We start from the raw sequence: 6,989 nt of genomic DNA on the forward strand, positions 1-6,989 counted from the left end.
ATATATATTCTATTGTATATGTTGTCTCATGGTTATCGATGTTTGCAAGGTTGCAGGTACTAGACGCCAACTCCACCTGGTTTCACAGGTCTGAGTGTGTCTCTATCCCAATGGCAAGTTGTTGGAGATGGCATGTTCGCTCTACATGCTCTAGGCTTAAGTTGTCATCCTTGTTAGTTAGTGTCGTGGCTTGAGTCGATGGTTAGAGTCTTGTGATATGATGTTTGACCCAATGTCGAGTTGTCTTGAGATGTTATGAGTATTTGATTATTTAACTAATTATTAATTGACTTATATAGTTTAATCGAATTAAACTAATATTTAACTTTGATATTTTATTGGATGATTTATTAATATTATTTGATTAATGTTTTATGGATTTATTAGTTTATATTTATTTTGTACTTTTATATTTATTTAATTGATTTAATGATTTGCTATTTAATTTATTATTTATTTATTTATTATTTATTTATTTTTTAATTATTTATGATTTTATATTTAATTGTGGCATTTACTTATAATTACCTTTGACTTATTTATATTGACTTTGATTTATATTAATGGGCCTTGGTTTATTATTTATTCATCGTTGGTTATTATATTATTAAATATATTTACCTTTGTTACTAATTAGGTAAATAAATATTATAAATCTTATCTACCCTATTATTTTATTGGTTGTAAGTAGGGGGTGAGTAAATAATACTATTTCATAATTCTTATCTCGATTTTATGCATGGTAGGTATGAAATATAGTATTTTGGAATATTTTGATTGGCTCGGTTTTGGCTATGGCTTTGATTTAATTTTTATAAACATATCTTCTTGTGCATTTGTTGGGGTTGGCTTTCTAAGAAACTTTCTGCATTATTGGGATTTCCAGATTGATTCAGGAGCTTGGATTTTGGATTTTCTTTCTTGGAATTGGTTGCGCTTCTTCGATTTCATTTTTCCATCACTTCTATTTTCTAGGTTGGTTTGATATTATCCTTTCTGCATTTTCAATTTCCAGGAAAATCTTGTATTCTCCATGTCTTCTGGAAAGATTGTTGTGGGAGTTTTTTTTGGGAGATTATTTATGAAAGTATTGGTTACAAGCTTATAATATAAAGTTTGGAGAATATTATATATTGCATAATTATTTGTTGTAGAGTTGTATGCATGTCTATGTGCTCATTGTGAATGACTCTGTGAAAGTTTTGTGACTTCGTAGCTTGTTGTATACCCTCTTTTTGGTCTAAGAAATGTAGATTTGAATTACCATTATTTGTTATGCATATGGGTTAATTGTTACTCTGGTTGAAGCTCTTGTTGGTCTTGTTTGAGCTTTGGTTCTCTATGCACTGTTGGGAGTCATAGTTGTGTTCTAAGTGAAGTGATCCTTCATGTATTGATTCCCATTTGTTAGTTGTTAAAATCTCTTAATTTATTATTGATTTTGCATCCTTACTGGGTCAGTTTGAGGCGAAGATTAAGTCGGTTAAATTCCATGTGTTTAAATCTCATTTTCTAAGTCTTTCTGAGCGGATGCGCTAAAAGAATTGTTCTATGCACTAATAAAATTGGTCCATGCACTAAAAGAATTGGTCTATGCTCTAAAAGAACTAGTCTATGCACTATTCCATCTTGTGGATGCACTAAACTACCCTGTCAGTAGTAATTTTCATGATTTCATCTTCTTGTGTCAATTCTCGTAGGTCTGTTCTTGTACCAGATGCATTTGTTGGTATTCTTGGTTTTCTTAGAGTTGGTGTTTCTTAGTTTGGTTGTTTATTTATTGTTTCTGGCTGAGTAAGACGGATATATTTCTTACTCTTGATTATTGATATGTGGACTATTGTTGAGGCTCTTATTTATGTATTGGCATTTTGACATTTGATTATTGTGCTTACTGCATATGTTATGTGGATACTTTCTTGGTGTTGTCATTGAGCCTCCTGGCTATTATTGTGATTATGTATTGTGTATACCCTAAGGTCTTGGAATATGGTTAGGGCCAGTGGGGTTCCACATGATGGTCGGGGTCAAGAGAGAATAGGCTATCAAGAGGTTCCTTGTAAGGATGTTGAAGTCTAGACCACCAGGGTCACGTTGAGGGTTTTCCTTGAGTTAAGTAAGTGATAACCATAATAACTAACTAGTTGGGTTGGGTAAATAGGACACATCTAAAAAAGATAATAATTTGGTTTTGGGCTCCAATGCTTAGTCCTAGGGAGGATGTTTTAGGATAAGCTTGGGAAGGCTATAGAGATGGCAAGCCAAACTCCCTTGATTCTCTCATAGGCTGAGATGGCTCCACATGTCTATCAGATTTTGGTATTATCCCTTATTTATAAGGATAACATGCAATGACATGTCTATCAGGGTGTGACAGTATTCCCTTCTACGTGAGGATAGCATGTGATGACACTCCATTCCTACATGTGTCCTTGTTTATTATGCCATGGTTGTTGATATGCCTCTAGGAATTTCTGTGTTTTATTATTGGCCATGAGATGTGCTTTGGCTAATTGCATTTGGATACTTCTTGTTGTGGTTCTTGAGTTCTCTTTGGTTGTTAGGTGTCAGCCTAGGTCAAGAGTGTGTGTGGAACATTGTGTCATCTCCAAGCACGGTGGGTGGTTCTTTTAGTTCCATATGGTCAGGTGGTTTGATGTCTTCTTCCATTGGGATGTCCTTCATTGGATGCACTTGTGCGAGGATGTGGATTCTTATTGCTAGAATCCAAGAACACTAAGAGGGGGGGGGGGATGAATCAGTGTTCTACCAGATATAATATTTTTAACCTTATTAACAAATCCACTTAATAACCGGTATGCATAAAAGAAATTAACAACAAGTAATATTAATGCAACCACATGAATCAACACCATAACACAAAGACTTATACATGGAAAACCTCAAGGAAAAACCACGATGTGATTGGAGACCCACAATATCTATTCACTTACCAACTGAATAAATATTACAAGAGGGGCTTGCACATGCAGGAAGGCACATTGCTCATCACAAAAGGAGCCTCATTGACTATAGATCCAAAGTACTGGATTACAAACAAAACTGAACTTAGAATGAGCATCTTCTATGTTGGATGAGTTTCGGTTAAAGCACTGTTTGTACCGGTTATACTGTAACCTCCCTTACCAGTAGCTTAGATCGCTTCCCAAACCTCTAGACAAATAATCAAGATTGATTACAGATCTTTACATTCACATTCTATTGATCAAGATCTCACTCACATACCATCACATAACCTATCACATCTCTTATCTGTCATATCCACAAAATGTCCTAACCTGGACTGACTTATATACCCAATTACATGAATACACACAAATGCCTTATGTCATCTTACAACCATATTTCAAATGATAAGACACATGTTGGCCCAAACAAAATATAAACATGAAACAATATGACTATTTCCGCTTCCATGCTTGCGGGATCAATTTCCTATGTCGGCCTTAGAATACCGGTTCCAAGTTTGTTGGTTACATGCCTGTCGGCTCCCTAAATGTCGGTTACCTTGATTGTTGGATCTCCCATGAAGTGTGTTCCCAGCAATAACAACACCTATAACCAGGATGAGTGTCAATTGCCAACAATCTCCCCCTTTGGCATTGATGGCAACACTCATGTGAAAAATGGATCGTTGAAGTGTTGTACCAGTTCCTATCCAAAAACTAATCTCCCAAAACTGATCTCAAAAGGTTTCTCCCCCTAAGCTATACATTACATCTTATGTCCCTTGACATTTTTCACATCCACATCTCCACCTTTGACAACAATTCCAAAGGCCGAGGAAAAAAATAAGAAATCAATGAAATTCTGTATAAAGCAAAATTGTGAATACTAGATCTAAATGTACTTGAAAATATCCAGATAAGAACCTTTCAAAAATGCCAAATAAGTATCCCAACCAGATTTTAGAGTTCCCAAAATCGATACAAACCTATTCAGAATGTAAGCATGTAGCTCTTCTTCTGTTAAGGTTGTCAGTGTGGGCATATTCATCCGGTCCATACATTACCGCTTATGAAGTAACAAAGTATTAAGTTAGGGACTTACCAAACCTCTCAATTCTCTGGCCCGCCGGATTAATTTGTCCTTTTCCTTCCCCAGGGCTGAATTTCAAACTCTAAAAGCAAAATTTGACCATCAACAGAGCTGGTCAATGATTCAGTACAATCAAAAGTGACTACAAGTTGTTCCAACTTGTCCTTATCTGCCTTAACTTTATTATCTAGGTTTGCTGTTAGTTTTGTTGTGTTAGTGCAAGACCGATATATGTGACTACATTGATGAAGAGATTCATCAATCCTTGTCATCTCTTCTGTTAGCTTAGCTTTGTCGGATGTGATCATATTATCACGGGTGACCTTTCTAGCTGTATTATACCTTTCCACAAACTATTGGTTTGACACTTGTTGAAGAGTTTTATACTCTTTTGCAATGTGCTCAGTCAAAACTTTCAACTTACCGGATGGACTAGCAAACTAATCTATCTTGCATTCTAGTGCAAGCTATTGCAAAATTGGAATAGCCTGTTCAATAACCTATTTATCCTCTGATCCTTCCTTCGTCAAAATCTGAGCCGCAACAAACATCAATTCAAAACTTCTTAGTTGTGCAATATTCTTATTCCCATAACAACCAAAATCTTCTTGACTGGATGATTCAAGTGCCAACAATGAGGGACCAACAACTGATGAAGGTGTCGGTACCCTGACTTCAATTTGTTCATTCTGACCTTTCTCCTCTGCCTTTTGTTCAACTGCATCCTTTATCTTCTCCTCAGCACTGGTGGCTTTGCCACTTGGTGCAATTATTTCTGCAGCCTCTACTTCATGAATTTCAATTGTATTCACATCAATTACCGAAGGGAGGAGGATTGTCTTCTACCGGTATGTTGATCTTTATATCCTATACATGTGTTACTACCGAAGGAATGTCCTCAGTTAATTTCTATTCCAAAATCGATGGATGTACACCTAGTATACCTTTACCCTTAGCATCAACCAGGATGTCTGTAATGTCAGACTTAGGTGGTGTATCTGGTGATGTAAAGAAACCTAGTTTATCAACAAAGAACTTAACCCAAGCCTCATGAGTTTCCTCGACTATTTCATTACTCTGCCCACCATAAGACTTATATGCCCGTGTCTACTATGAAAAATTGTTTTGTTAGCAAAATCTAGACACTACCGCATCTCTTATTCAGTAATACCACCACAAATAGTGACCAATTCCTAAACCTTTATATGTTTGTCTTCCTCAATAGCAAACAACCTCCTAGCATCTAACTTGTTATACAATTCTAATGATATTTGTTTCTCAATATCAAGTAAAGCTTTCTTATATATGTCTAAGTATAACAAAAACTAATTCTTCTATTTCCTTTTGCTCTTTATCATCCATATCACCATAATGATGTTGTATGTTACTCAAAATACCATCCTTTGTAATTTGATCAATTAATTTAGCAACAGAAAGAGGTCCAATAACCTTAACACTTTTACTAGATTCAAGAGTTTTATCTAGATCTGATTTCTTCTTCTTACCGGGGGTGGGAGAAGACTCCTTGGCCGGTTTTATTTTCTTAGTAGGCTTCCTCTCCTTCAAAAAAAATTTATGTGTTGCCAGAGGAGTGACTTTCATTTTCTGCAGCTTCCCTTCCTTGGGATTCTTCCTCTGAATTCTCATGTAGATTTTAGGAATCTTCAGTGTTTCATCCTCAGTCTTAGAACCAGATTCAACGGGAGCAATAAAGGTCTCTAGTTTCTTCCTCTTCGATATACCCTTGTCGGTTCCTACTTCCAAAGAAGCTTGTATAGCTGCCAGAGGAGATGTCTTTGCCAAACTAATGATTTGTTTGATCTTAGAAGACATCTTCTAGACAACCTGTCCAACCTTCTTTATTTTTCCTTCCCTTTTCATCTTACTAAAACCTATCTTTACTTTGGATTCCTTCTTCTTTGCAATACCAAAAGTTCTCTCCTTCTCATCAACTAGGGCATCTATAAGCATCTTGGCATAGAGATCCAAGATCTGTGCATCAACCTCATAGCCCATTTCAGTAACCCGGATAGTTCTAGGTTGCACTGCCTCCATTAAAGTTTCATCATTTTTCACCATGAATCATATGGCGGTAGTATTTGTCAACTATATGCTTAGGTATCCTTTCCCTCTTCTTCATTTCTTTATGAAATGCTTTGAAATAACCCCACATAATGGAGTCTCTGTCCTATCCCAAATTCCTCAAGACATCCTTAATCTATTTTATTACCGGTATATCAAAGACCCATTGCCTCTTACCGGATCCTGGTATCTCATTCAAAAAGAAAAGCATTAAACAAACAATGATATTACCATACCAGAATGTACCTTTCACTTTTCCCTTAATCTTTCCCAAATTTGCACATCCACTAACATAAACCATATTTCACATTTTCCTTTACCATCTTGTGTGCACAGTAGATATAGGAACTAGAAACAGAGTTCAACTAGTTGGATTGGGTTACCTTGTATCCGATCACCATGCTTGCAAATTGAACATATTTATCCCTGATGGTGCTAATCCGCATCGACCGGTTGTCAAAGGTGGCACCGATTAGCTTGTTCACTTCATTGTTCGGAATCTTCCTCCTACCCAATGTCCATCCGACTTGGAGTAAATTGGTGATAGCATGAATTGCCTCCTTAGTGATTTTGTAGGGTTGGTCAAGACATATGAACTCAGCTCAACACGTAATGAATCATTTCATCCTCGAACTCATGAATCTCTAGAATATCGATGAAACCCTGATCCTTTAGAATTTGAAATTCTGATTTGATCAATCCATCTTTGTTCAGCAAACTAGACAAGTACATTGATTTAATCTCAAATGATCCTAGATCCTCTAGAGTCTAGTGAATATATGCTCTAACATCTTCCACATAAAGAACTTCGTTAGGAACCCTAAAAAATGCGTTGATTGAGTCATCGA

The sequence above is a fragment of the Cryptomeria japonica genome, chromosome 8 (assembly GCF_030272615.1).
Source record: "Cryptomeria japonica chromosome 8, Sugi_1.0, whole genome shotgun sequence".
Lineage (NCBI taxonomy): Eukaryota > Viridiplantae > Streptophyta > Pinopsida > Cupressales > Cupressaceae > Cryptomeria > Cryptomeria japonica.